Consider the following 12211-nt stretch of genomic DNA (forward strand, 5'->3'; position numbering starts at 1 on the left):
TGAGAAATGGAGGGTTGGATATAATGGACAGAATGTATGATGGACCTACACTTGATCATTACAGAGGGGCGATGTGGGCCACACTCAGAAGGGAGTTCCCGATCCCCATCGATCATAAAAACATGAAAGGCCTCCCTATCAGTGACACAGAGAATCCTGCATCCTACCTGCAGCCCCAAGTGGACAGATGGCGCATGGAGACGGACCAGGATCCTGAGACCCATCCTGTGTTCTCTGTCATGTTTAGAAACTCTGTGATAGAGATACTACCTAGCGCAGTCAAAGCTAAGCTAGAAAATGTGGTGGACTGGTTACATCAAGATCTCATAGAGATTTCAGCGACCATTTGGTTCATGCAGTGGACAAATATCGGCAAAATTAACAAAAATAAAGGAACAAAGCAGAGAGGTGCAGAGGAAGCTATCTCAGCTCAGTTGGAAGAACTCACAAGGAGAGAAAAAGAAAAGACAAAACAGGCGGTTGTTTCAGAGCCGGTTGATACAATATTGCAAGCCGTCCAGCAGGGCGCACCACAAACCCAACCTCCTCAACAGGCATTCTCTCCCCCAGTACAACAGCTTCAGAGACAATAGTATTAGTCACCCACTCCACCTGTCATACAGATACCCACACATAATAATGGGAACCCGAAAAATGGGAATAGACAGAATCAGTATAAGGGGCCCCATGGCCAGTATAAAAATAGTCAACAACAGGGACAGCAAGGACAGTATAAAAATAATCAACAAGAGGGACACCAGGGACAGTATAGAAACAATCAACAACAAGGATCCCAAGGACAACGGGGAGGTCCTTTAATATGTTATGTTTGTAACCAGGAATGACATACTAAGAGAAATTGTTTAATTAACCCTTTTCCACCACAGCAAGGACAGGGCAAGAATCAGGGAAGGCAGGAACAAGGAGGCAACTATCAGGCGGGTCCCTTTATGGGACAAGGATACTAGGGGTGCCCAGAGAATCCAAGGGGGGGGGTCAGCTAGTAGCAATCACAAAACAGGCTGATGAGGAACCAATACTGCAGGTTCTTATTAATGATAGAGGCATGCCAATGATGGCCGACACTGGAGCCACTTACACTTGCGTAGGTTCAAAATATGCCTCTCACCTCCCCATGGCAGGAAAATTCGCCAAATCTGTAGGATTCTCGGGACACACGCAGTTTTACCTATGACAGCTCCAGTAATGCTAAAACGAATGACTCCCTCCAAGTCCCCTAATTTGATTTGAAGAGATGCACTGCGTAAATTCAACCCAGTATCACGCGATTGCGTGCTCCTGCGCACGAACGTTAATCTATTGAAGCGTGTTCCAGAGCACGATAGTCCGACTTTTTGCGTGCTACACAGAACGAAATGTAAACCAATGCATTCTGAATGGGAGTGTTCTCAGACAATTAACGAGCTCCACAAAACGGTACGAGAGAGAGAGAAAGAGAGAGAGGGAGGGACAGAGAGAGAGGGAGGGACAGAGAGAGAGAGCGAGAGAGAGGCTTCAGAAAGGGTGTGCGCAGATAGTACAGTGCACCCTAGTTATGTTTATGCCAAAACCACAAATGCTATATGTATGTATCTATATATTGCCTAATTATATATATTGCCTATATATATGTATAGGCTATATATATAATTAGGCTATAATTATATTATTTAGCGTGTAATGAGACAATCTATAGCCAAATTGTCGAAGATGCCCGAGAATCTCCGGGGATATCAGCATGGGAAATCGGCGAATTAGACCCATGAACCTATAAAGAAAGACGTCATCTCTAGCGGGAGAGAACGTTTGTGGTGCTGGTTTGTGTCACGTAAGTACAGGGCTCTCATGTCTCATGCAATCGGCGTGAGACACACGCAATTCAACCCATGCACACGCTCGAACCTGGTCTCACGAAAATACGTGACACTGTCACGTTATTTAATCTATTGAAACGGGATCAGGGGCACGTAGGCCTATTTTCTAAATTTTGTATTTCAATTGGAAGTAGGCTATTTGTCGTGTCACTAGCACGACTTCCAAACTAAGGCCGTTTCTCAATTCCTAGCACGCGTACTACGGACTCGATGCAAGCACGTACTTGGCAAGTCCGTACTTCAAGCACAGACTTGCGAGCACGTACCTGCAATTGGAACAGCAGCGGACTCGATGACGTCACCACCTCTGCTCGTCCGTTAACTGTGCTACGGCCTCATTTAGGCATATACTACTGAACAATATAAACAAATTATATAAAACAAAATCCCAGCCTCTTTCATTTTCAAATAGTATGTAAATATTCTGAATGAATAAAAATTTAAAAGATATGCGTGTCCTGTCATGTGTATGAGCTATACACACACGACTTTATATAAATTTAAGCAATAGATCACGACAGGCTGTGGTATGTGCTCATTATACCACTGTTATGGGGCGTTGTCCGGCCCCGACGCGCAGCGGAGGGCCGGCGACCCCCTTCACAGTGGTATAATGAGCACATACCACTGACTGAAGTGATCTATTGCTTTTATACAACGGTTTCTATTATGGCAAAACGAAAGTCATAGACACACTACATTTAAAAAAAAAACAAGAAAGTCAAAGTAGCCGTTTTATTAAAGAATACAAAAAAGTAGTCCCTCCTGGCTGCCTTCAAAACACACTTTAGCGTCCCTCCGAGAGAAGGCTCGGCTAGAGCAGCGGTTCGCCGGCAATTTATCCTATGGAGCAGTTCACTCGCCGTGTGCCTACGCTTTCGTTAGTCTCCATCGCTTTGCTCACTCCCGGAGTAACAACATTTACACCCTCTCCATCATTCAACATATTTTTTACTTTGTAACTGTTTCTACTTCCAATCAATCAATCAATCAATTTATTATTTAAAGTGCAAAATCACCATGGTACATGGTCTCAATACACTTTACAAAATATCAAGTACAATAATAACAATATTAAAACAATATTAAAACACCATAGGAATATGATAAAACAGTTAAAAATTAGTTTAAACCAAAGTATTGAGTAAAAAGGTATGTTTTAAGACGGGACTTGAAAATTGCAGTGGATGAAGCTTCTTTGATACATAGTGGGAGGCCATTCCATAGAAAAGGAGCACGGTAGGAAAAGGCCCTGCCACCAGCAGACTTTTTATTGATTGGTGGGATGACAAGGAGGTTAGAACTAAGAGAACGGAGTGGACGTGGCGGAATGTAGGGAAAAAGTAGTTCAGTTAAATAAGAAGGTGCAAGTCCATTTAATGCCTTATAAGTTAAGAGAAGAACTTTAAAATCGGCTCTAGCCTGAATGGGCAGCCAATGTAATGATGCCAGGACAGGAGTTATGTGACAGTACCTACTTGTTTTTGTTAAGAGTCTGGTGGCTGAATTTTGCACAAGCTGAAGGCTCCTAGTAGAACAGATGGGGAGGCCAGAAAAAAGGACATTACAGTAATCCAAACGGGAAGACACAAGGGCATGGAGAACCACCTCGGCGCTACGCCGGGACAGAGCAGGGAGGATTTTAGCAATGTTGCGCAGATGAAAGAAGGCCGACCTGGTGGTTTCCTTGATGTGAGTCCGGAAAGTCAGGGTTGGGTCAAAAGTAATGCCTAGGTTTCTAATGTGCGTGCTTTCAGAGATTGAACAGCCATCGATATTAAGTCAGAGACTCTCAGAGAAGTACTTGTAGTTATTGGGCTTAATCACCAGCAAATCAGTCTTTGCAGTATTAAGCATGAGAAAGTTTTGACTCATCCAGGTCTTGATTCGGCTAACACATGATTCCAGATTTTGTATATGGGAGGGGTCATTAGGCTGTAGTGGGATGTACAGCTGTGTGTCGTCAGCATAGAAATGGAACTTTATACCATATTCGGCAATTATCATACCCAGAGGGAGCATGTAAATACAAAACAGCAGGGGCCCCAGGACAGACCCCTGGGGCACACCAGCGGTAACCGTAGAGCATTCTGACAAAGAGTTATTGAAACTGACACATTGGGTTCTACTAGATAAGTAGGACTGGAACCAGGAGAGCGCCAGCCCGTGAATACCAACGTAATGCTCCAGTTGGTGCAGAAGCACACAATGATCTACTGTATCGAAGGCCGAACTTAAGTCAAGAATTAAAAGTAAGGAGGCTGATCCAGAGTCAGCAGTGACAAGTAGGTCGTTAACTACTCTAGTTAGGGCAGTCTCAGTAGAGAACCAGTGGATCGCTATTGGGTTTCTTGAGGAGTGGTTTAATGATAGCAGATTTATAGGTTAAGGGGACACACCCCTCAGAGAGGGAAGTGTTAAAGATGGCACGTATAGGGGCACTCAGAATAGGAAAGAGTTCCTTAAGGAGGTCAGAAGGGATGGGATCTAGTGAACATGTTGTTGGCTTAGAGGCGGCAACCATTGAGGCCAGGGCCTCAGCAGAAATAGGTTTGAACTGAGAGAGTGAACTCGTGGACCAGGACACAGACGCGGAGTGATATGCAAACTTTCACAAAATGATCGGGCATCATAGCAGTTATGTATACGCTCATTATACAACAGTTAAGAACCAATCAGATCGCTGGATTTAAGCCACCCGTTAATAAATAAATATATATATAAATAAATATATATAAATATATAAATAAATATTTATATATTATCTTATATTATTATTATTATTATTATATTATATAAATATATAGATAAGTTAAGAGTAACTTAAGCTACAGTTGTGCGTCTTCTCCATATTGTCCGCCATCGTACTGCTGCGAGTGCGAAATGCTTCCTGGGATTTATAGCGGTTGCAAGTACACACGAGCCACCTCCGATGCATGCTCGGTGAAACGGCGAGATCGAGCACGCATCAAGAACACTTCCGGGTTTTACGACAGTACTCGCTTGATGCGTGCTTCGAATTGGAACAGTGCTCGGGCAACGACTGATGACGTTTCACGAGTCCATGAGCACACGAGCACGCACAAGTACGCGAATTGAGAAACGGCTTAAGGTTCTGTCCGGGAGCGTTCTCCCTAATGTCCCTTATGGAGCTCCGTACAGATCATTCATTGTTGAAAATTGTCTGTGATAACTAACAAATGACAGCTTTTGGCCACCCGTTTCTACTTAAAATTGTCTGTGATAACTAACAATATGACAGCTTTTGGCCACCCGTTTCTACTTTCACCTTTGATACAGAGAAATTGTGACAATACACGGATATATTAAATGCAGGTGCGCTGCTCTGTAGGCAAAACCCGAAGGAAAAAAGGGTAGCTGCTTCATCTGTTCTTTTTAGAATTGTATGTCTTTATGTTTATTTTATCTAGCCATCTATTCTCTTGTTTTTGGCTATGTGAATGAACGTCCGCGTCGATGCCTCGCAAGTCCAGTGTCGCGAGCGGACGTTGCCATGACATCTAGAAATCATACCGTATTTAATGGGTTGTAGTGAGTGTAACATAATTCACCTACAGTATTTTGTTATGTGTTGTTCTTTCAATTGTGTTAGGCATGTCGTTTACTGTCTTGGTGGTTCAGGGATCACTGTCCCTTTAAGGATTACGAGCGTCTCATGACGTCAGAGCCCATGCGGGATTTGTTTACTTGCAGCACGTTTTGATTTCCTGTTTCTCTCTTACTAAATAAACGAGTCACACAACTCAAGTGCTCAACGTGCGAAATTGTATCCCTCACTTATTGCAATTTCCACATGGTTATCATTAATATTGATGTGTAGGGGTTGATTATAACTCGTGAATAATATTGTTTAGACCACGGTCTGGGGGAATACTCGTATTGTGATTGGCTGCAGTGCGTGCATTAACTCCTGATATAGCCCTACAGACACATGCTAAGTAGTTCCAGCCAGTGTTTAGATTCTCTGCCCGAGCCCGAGCCCGACGCGGGCCGGGTCGGGCCGATATTTCCCACCACTATACTCGGGCCGGGCCTTTGATCGAGCGTTTTTATTTTTATTTTACCATTGGTTTATTGGCTTAATCTGAGGAGAAATCTATGCCATAAACAGAAATATTATAGGCCCTTATTACACGGGTCTTCTCAATGCCCAATGTCTACCCCAGCGTCTTCCGTTGCTAAGCGACGTCACCGTCTTTGGGGACAAATTATTTCTCTGCTGATCAACACTACGAATGGCCAAAAGACTTGTTTCCCCCCCCCCCCTTAAATAAATACTATGGCAGAATTATTATTATTATTATTATTATTCTCATTCAACTTGAACATGTGTTTTTACAGTAGTGGTGGAGGGATGACGTATGTTGGCCAACCCGGAAGTGAGCGTCACCCTGGATTCCCTCGACAAAAAGCCAATGGGTTTTGCCATTGGATTTTGGATTATTGCAGAAACATTTGCATCTTTGAAGCACCTCCTGAAAAACTGAAAATAAATAAATACATAAAAATAACCGTGCTCCAAAGAACGAAATGTAAACCAATGCATTCTGAATGGTTCTGTGTAGCATTTTTCCATGCTACAAAGAACGAAATGTAAACCCATGCAAATAAAGACTTCATGGTCATAATAATTTAAATATCATTAATATCCTGAGTGTGTAGGGTGGTATTCTATTTTTTTCAACGGGGCTGCATCCAGTCACTTGACCATTACCATTATGGTTGCTATGGTGGTTGCTATCGACCGCCCCCTCTAATCCTTACATGGCTCTAAAAACCACGCGGCAAAGGAGCTGCCATCAATTGTGTTGTTTTTGTCGTTAACTAGGGTCCGATGGTTAGGAAATAGGCAGATAATCCAAGGTATCCTTAAAAGGCAGCTTGGATGTTTTTATTTTCTGCAGTTTAGACATCTACTATAACCTATTTTGGAAAGCAAAACACCAAGCTCATTGATTTAACGAGGCAGGGTTATTTGAAACAATTTATTAAATAAATATTTGTGAGATGTCATTACTTCTCCTGAGTTTGCTTCCTATTTACAGTATGTCGAGTATACACCCCTACTGTCCACAAGCATCCCCCCTCCCCATATGGATTTGGAGAATTGTTGCCACGTCCCAGTGGTGGAGGTATCATATATATGATAGAGGGCATTCAATTATACTATAATGATCAATTAGGAGGCCGAAGCCCTAAAGGAAGTGATGAAGTGTGATGAAGTGAATTTGAAGTATGTAAATATCTTCCCGGTGGTGTAAGAGGGCGAACAAGGTGTCCTTCAACATCTACGCTTCCAGGCGATTGCAACGGTCCCACACATGAGCATATTCGAACATGTTTAATGGTAGTAATTAGCTGTCGAAATTGGAGGCCTTAATCAATAATGAGCAGCTATTGATTTGCTTCCCGATAGAAATTTGTGACAAATGACATGTTATTTAGCATCTACACGTTGAGCTGAGTCCAATGACACCAAGCATGACACTCTAGCAAATGGTAACATGTATTTTACATGGTACACCGATGGTCTAGGTCTAGGACATGATCTCGGTGTAGCAAGAGGGCGAGCTTGATCTCATTGGACTCAGCTTAACGTGTAGATGCTAAATAACATGTAATTTGTCAGAAATCTCATCGGGAAGCAAATCTATAGCTGGTCATTATTGATAAAGGCCTCCAAAATCGACAGCTAATTACTACCCCGAAACACATTCAAATATGATCATGTGTGGCACTGTTAAAATCGCCTCGATAGATGTCACGTAGATGTCAAAGCACACCTTGTTTGCCCCGTCACGCCACCGGGAAGATATTTTCATACTTCTAATGGATTGATTCATATTTTAAGGTTCTCGGAGTGAGACTTTAAGCGGCTGCAGCAGAAGTGTTGAGACGATAGAATATCAAGACATTTATAGAATATTCCCATTCACATTATGATTCTTCGTCATAACATCCGAAGGGCCCCGAAGGGCCCCCCCTTCCTGCCCTCGGGGTCCGACCGGGCCAAGTTTCGGTGCGGGGGTCCCAGTTAGGCCCTAGATTAAAGTATTCAAATTTCAGGGCGGTAGGACCTTCCTGTCTCAAAAACAGTTTTTCCACCACATTCTGAACCATTAGGTCTTGCAGGCAACACTTCTGAGGGGCTTTGTCCAAATGAAAGTCCATTTGGGAAAACTTTTTTTCTCTAAGGGCTAGAACTCCAAATCTCGGATATGTCATTCTCGGGGCCCCGGGAAATGTGTGTAAACATTTAAGTATCCCTGGCTATCTCGAAAAGGGATGTGGGATGGAGGTGTACATTTGTGGCTTAAGGTGTGTAGACACAGCTGGCCTGTGGCCACGTTTTTGAAGTCTGGGGTCAAAAGGTCAAAAGGAGCCGGCACCACGCCGCTTATGAGATAACAAAAGTTAATGTGTATTTCTCTCATAACTTTTTGTCATTATTAAAGAGAGGCCTGATTCTCAGATATGAATGTTGGATGGCTAGGGTGTAGGTCTGGGAAGAACTTCAGGCCAAAATCTTGCAAGCGAGCCGCTGGGTGCAGGTGCAACGAGATGGAGCATTTGCTGAGTCATTTCCTGTAGGGCTGGAGCCACAGGTTGAAGCGTATGCGTCCTTTGAGACCCCCTTTGATAAAAGGGGGTCTCAAATGTTGACCCTCAGTCACCTATTGCATCACTTCCTTTAGGGCTTCGGCCTCCTAATTGATCATTATAGTATAATTGAATGCCCTCTTTCATATATATGATACCTCCACCACTGGGACGTGGCAACAATTCTCCAAATCCATATGGGGAGGGGGGGGGGATGCTTGTGGACAGTAGGGGTGTATACTCGACATACTGTAAATAGGAAGCAAACTCAGGAGAAGTAATGACATCTCACAAATATTTATTTAATAAATTGTTTCAAATAACCCTGCCTCGTTAAATCAATGAGCTTGGTGTTTTGCTTTCCAAAATAGGTTATAGTAGAAGTCTAAACTGCAGAAAATAAAAACATCCAAGCTGCCTTTTAAGGATACCTTGGAATATCTGCCTATTTTCTAACCATCGGACCCTAGTTTACGACAAAAGCAACACAATTGACGGCAGCTCCTTTGCCGCGTGGTTTTTAGAGCCATGTAAGGATTAGAGGGGGCGGTCGATAGCAACCACCATAGCAACCATAACGGTCAAGTGACTGGATGCAGCCCCGTTGAAAAAAATAGAATACCACCCTACACACTCAGGATATTAATGATATTTAAATGATTATGACCATGAAGTCTTTATTTGCATGGGTTTACATTTCGTTCTGTGTAGCATGGAAAAATCTGAGAAACACTCCCATTCAGAATGCATTGGTTTACATTTCGTTCTTTGGAGCACGGTTATTTTTATATATTTATTAGGGCTGTCAAAATTAACGCGTTAACGCAGGGTGATTAATTTGTGGAATGAACGCGTTAATTTCTTTAACGCATTAACGCATGCGCAAAATGACCCGCCCAATATTTCCCGCTCCAGCACTTGCCGCCGCTATTTGCCGCCGCTATTTGCCGCTCTAGAGTTTTGACTGAGACACAAGATGGATACATCTTGTGATACTTCTTGTGATACATAAGCATGCGTTTGTCGGCTCTTTAAGTTCTGGGGCAAGACCAGGGGGCTTGCTTCAGACAACGCTCACCGAAGGCCGTGCATTAAGTAAGTCTATTTCTGAGAACTTGACCCAAAAAATTGGGTCAATGTAACTGAGATCCTGGGTGGGGAGGCCTATGTATCCTGCTCTGTTGTACTGCCTGCCCTCTGCCACTTGCGTCATGTAATGGAGGTCTCTGATGAGGACCCCGCATATGTGGTGCGATTTAAGACGGCATTCAAAGAAGACCTAGCCTCCCGCCAAGAAAAGACCAACAACGCATGGCTCAAGCTTGCAACGGCCCTGGATCCACGCTTTAAAGACATTTTATTGTATGAAGGTGTGGTGGTTTGTTCATTTAAAAAAGGGAAAATGTTCAACCATTCTAAACTTAGCAATGGCTAAGATACCCATAACGTTTGGGATGACTGTTATCTTTAAGTTGGATAAAAAAAATAAATAAAAAAAAATGTTATATGCTCATATGCATTGCAAAGAGACTGACACAAAACTAAAATTAAAATATGGTGTGGTATGTTTAAGTTCGATTTTATTTTTCATTATTAATAACACCATCATCTGGATTCTTTCATGAATAAAAGAACATGCTAAATGCCTATGTATCCACCTTCTGTCATTTATCTTTCCGTTCCTACAACAATATACAGAGAAATTCAGAAATTCCAGGCATATTTACGAATGGTAATTAATCGTGATTAATCAACAGCTACCCTGTGATTAATCAGATAAAAAAATTATTTAGCCCTAATATTTATTTATTTTCAGTCTTTCAGGAGGTGCTTCAAAGATGCAAATGTTTCTGCAATAATCCAAAATCCAATGGCAAAACCCGTTGGCTTTTTGTCGAGGGAATCCAGGGCGACGCTCCACCACTCTTACTGTAAAAACACATGTTCAAGTTGAATGAGAATAATAATAATAATAATTCTGCCATAGTATTTATTTAAGGGGGGGGGGGGGGAAACAAGTCTTTTGGCCATTCGTAGTGTTGATCAACAGAGAAATAATTTGTCCGCAAAGGCGGTGAGGTCGCTTAGCAACGGAAGACGCTGGGGTAGACAAGGCACCGGACTACTACCCATGTAAGTGAACGGAGCGTTCCACGGCATTGAGAAGACCCGTGTAATAAAGGCCTATAATATTTCTGTTCATGGCATAGATTTCTCCTCAGATTAGGCCAATAAACAAATGGTAAAATAAAAATAAAAACGCTCGATCAAAGGCCCGGCCCGAGTATAGTGGTGGGAAATATCGGCCCGACCCGGCCCGCGTTGGGCTCGGGCAGAGAATCTAAACACTGACTGGAACTACTTAGCAGGTGTCTGTAGGGCTATATCAGGAGTTAATGCACGCACTGCAGCCAATCAGAATACGAGTATTCCCCCAGACCGTGGTCTAAACAATATTATTCACGAGTTATAATCAACCCCTACACATCAATATTAATGATAACCCTGTGGAAATTGCAATAAGTGAGAGATACAATTTCGCACGTTAAGCACACAGTTGTTTGACTCGTTTATTTAGTAAGAGAGAAACAGGAAATCAAAACGTGCTGAAAGTAAACAAATCCTGCATGGGCTCTGACGTCATGAGACGCTCGTAATCCTTAAGGGACAGCGATCCCTGAACCACCAAGACAGTAAACGACATGCCTAACACAATTGAAAGAACAACACATAACAAAATACTTTAGGTGAATTATGTTACACTCACTACAACCCATTAAATACGATATGATTTCTAGATGTCATGGCAACGTCCGCTCGCGACACTGGACTTGCGATCGAGGCATTGACGCGGACGTTCATTCACATAGCCAAAAATAAGAGAATAGGGGATTATCACGCTTCCAGGTTCCGGTGGCGGGATTTGTCTTCGTTGTGCATGAACACTTCCGGCGCAGTTCAACAATGGCTGAAACCAAAGCTAGATGTCACTGCTCTGTTCCACTTTGTACATCGAACAAACAACGCCAACCATACTTAAGTTTTTAATGGATTCCCGACTGATACTAGTCTCAGGAAGAAGTGGATCCAAGCGGTTCGCCGGGATGAAGGGCCAAACTTTAAAATAAAACTAGTTCTATTTCATCCTTACTGACCGCCAGAGGCGGTGCATTAAGCACTGGATTTATCCGTCTCGTGCATGCGCAGTTCGAGTACCTATACCAACAAGGTCACATGTGACCCTCGTGACACCGGATTGGCTATATAGCCCGGTGTCGACAGAGGATCTGTTCCTTTAATCTTCTCGCAAAGACGCATGTTGTAGTACCGCTTGCGGATAGCGTATTCGCTTTTTGAAAAGGATCGCGCTCCAGACTGTGCAGCCTCGCGACCAAGGGTCGGAGCAACGGGTGAACTCGTCCTCCAGGGGCTGTTTGTCTGTACAGCGCCGAAAGGCTTCCTTTGAGTAGAAGCTTCCAAGTTTTTGTTTAGTAACACTTTTGTTAGAAGAATATATATATATATAATCGTTCAGTCACTTACCGGTGAAGGCAGTGCTCTCGCGTCCTCTCCCGGCAATACTGCTGGGATTATTTTCACTACTGGGATTATTTTCACTACTGGCTACATTGTACAGTTCGCTCCCCCCAGCGCTTGTAGCTGCTACTTGATAGCTCCCTGATAGAAACAGCTCGGCTGTGTTCTGGGTTACCAAA

At 43.1% G+C, this 12211-nt stretch overlaps 1 long non-coding RNA gene across 1 annotated transcript; it reads left to right on the forward strand.

Moving 5' to 3' along the window:
* The first annotated feature begins 2851 nt into the window (after positions 1 to 2851).
* Positions 2852 to 3583, forward strand: LOC132473207 (uncharacterized). Its single transcript, XR_009529275.1, has 2 exons — positions 2852 to 3057; positions 3509 to 3583. It is a non-coding gene; the product is annotated as an uncharacterized LOC132473207 (long non-coding RNA).
* The last annotated feature ends 8628 nt before the right edge of the window (positions 3584 to 12211 follow it).

The sequence above is a fragment of the Gadus macrocephalus genome, chromosome 2 (genome assembly GCF_031168955.1).
Source record: "Gadus macrocephalus chromosome 2, ASM3116895v1".
Taxonomy (NCBI): Eukaryota; Metazoa; Chordata; class Actinopteri; order Gadiformes; family Gadidae; genus Gadus; species Gadus macrocephalus.